Source organism: Nicotiana attenuata, unplaced genomic scaffold (genome assembly GCF_001879085.1).
Source record: "Nicotiana attenuata strain UT unplaced genomic scaffold, NIATTr2, whole genome shotgun sequence".
Classification (NCBI taxonomy): domain Eukaryota; kingdom Viridiplantae; phylum Streptophyta; class Magnoliopsida; order Solanales; family Solanaceae; genus Nicotiana; species Nicotiana attenuata.
In genome coordinates this window covers 38,047-40,314 of record NW_017671422.1, presented here as the reverse complement: position 1 = coordinate 40,314, position 2,268 = coordinate 38,047, and the positions used below count along the sequence as shown (strand labels likewise).

The 2,268-nt window shown below is 35.5% G+C and overlaps 1 pseudogene; it reads right to left on the bottom strand.

Moving 5' to 3' along the window:
* Positions 1-246: 246 nt before the first annotated feature.
* Positions 247-1,888, bottom strand: LOC109208177 (annotated as a pseudogene).
* Between the last annotated feature and the right edge of the window lie 380 nt (positions 1,889-2,268).

The window sequence follows — 2,268 nt, the reverse complement described above, 5'->3', positions numbered from 1 at the left end:
GAAGGCATCCACAAACAGAAAGATCAATCATCAAGTGCATAGTTCTTCAACAAAGGAGTGGTCAACGGAGTTTTTTCCGGAGATCAACCCGAAACAACGAAGTGCTGCTCGACATTCTTGGCAATTAAATACATCACAAGGAGCTCTGCATCGTCCTATATTCGAGAAAGACGCTTCTCAAGCCCTCGAATCACGGAAAATTTCAAAGAGGAAATCAAGGGATAAATAGAATTGTACACCCAAATATTTATCAGTAAAATTTCTTTTCTTCATATATTTTTTTTTACAATTTATTTTACATAATACGAAAATTTGTTGCGAACAACCCCTACAAATCTTTTGTTTCAAACTCCATTAGTTTGGAAAGAACAAGATAAAAACATGACTCTTATCATGTAGTAGCTGGAAGAAATTACAATCACATACAATACAATCACTGACAAAGTAGCAAAACAAATACACAAGATACTACCTACTCCGTGAAAAGCTGGCTATGCTAGTTTTCTTTAATAGGTAGTTTTATTGCCACAACCGAATCATGATAATTCACAAATAAAGAAGTGGTTTCATTAGGGAGCTGATGCGGCTGCTGCAGCTTGAAAGCGAGATTGAAAATGGGCAAGTAACGCATCCCTTGAAGGGAAATATTCTTTAACTTGGCTGCAGTTAATATACTCATTTTTCCAAGCACAAAAATTGGGGTATTTTTCACTTGTCACTAGAACTACTCCAGAGGCTTCTTCAACAATTTCCAGCCAAAATGCCATCAAATTAGCAGCTATATCAGCATACCCAAAGTTGTCTCCCACAAAGAATTTTTTGTCCTTGAGCTCATTATCAAGAATCTTCAGCAACTCACCACATTCCTCTTTAGCTTTGTCTGACTCCTCTCCTTTGCCCAAATAAGCTTTCCCAATTGTAGTCAAGCACTGCAAAAAACTTAAATCTTTAGTTCCAAACATTTTTACTTGTATCAAAAGATTCTGCAGATAGGTATATATTGCATGACTTGCGGACAGCAGTGTCACAATCAATCCATTTAATTCGCTCAAATCGTCCAACCTTAAACTGGTTGGACTGTGACTCATTTATCAGTTAGTCAAACTGGTTGGATTCGAAATGACCCATCAAAATATCGTATCAATATGGGTTAAACAATGTATCAAGACAAGTCAAAATCCAACCCAAAGCTAAGCATACAGAAACAAAAACTGAGATTGGAAATTATATAATCAATTTACTTGTCCAAGTTATCTATTAATTTGACATGTTTTGACTAGCCCAAATTTGATTCAAACTGCCCCTTTGCCACCCCTAACAACATGACCATGGATTTCAATTGAAACAAGGCAAGAGCAAGAAAAATTAAATAAATTGACATAGCGAGGTTCAAATTAATAAATAATTAAAAATGGAATACTTAAAAGAAAAAGGACAAGTTAATTTGAGCAAAACCGAATTCAACGTTACCTTAACATCAAGGAAATTAGCCCAGAAACGTGCCATCGCTCGTTCATAAGGATCTTTAGGCAAAATAGAAGGGCCTTCAAATGTCTCATCAATGTATTCAACAATGACCATAGACTCAGAAATGGGTTTTCCATTGTGGATTAGCACTGGGATTTTTTGGTGAACAGGATTGGATTAAAGAAGCAGAGGGCTTTTGTTTTGTAGGTCTTCTTCTATAAATTCATATTCCACTCCTTTAATCTTCAGAGCCCATTCAACTCTGCGACTAAAAGGGCTGAGTGAAACACCAAGCAACTTCACTTCTGCCATCTCACTAATTAAGTTGTCTGGATTTTACTTTTCTATATGTTTAAAGGAAATTTATGTGGTGGGTTTTGATTCTTGAATTCTTGTTTTCTTTTATAGATGGGAACCAAAATTTATAGTGTTTTAATGACAAGGAGATGCAATGTTTCTTGATCAACAATTCAGTTGTCGAATTTTTTTATGCTTCATGTTGACCTCAACTAATTCAAGGATGACTTATGTGCACTCGTCACCCACATTCAAACCTCTGCATTTTCATTATTGTTTTCTTCTTCCTAAGAAATATAAAAATGCTCTCACCATACCTTGAACTCAATTTTGAATAAAACTAATTGTCAGTTAAAGCTTGCTTCGGCGGCTATTCACATGCCAAGAAGTGCCTCGTGTCACAGTTTTGCTGATTCGTCAGTGATTTTCAAAATTTAATCATTCAATTCTCTCATCGAATTGGAAAAAGCAAGAAATAATTGGTAACTCATGTTTGGTTAATGA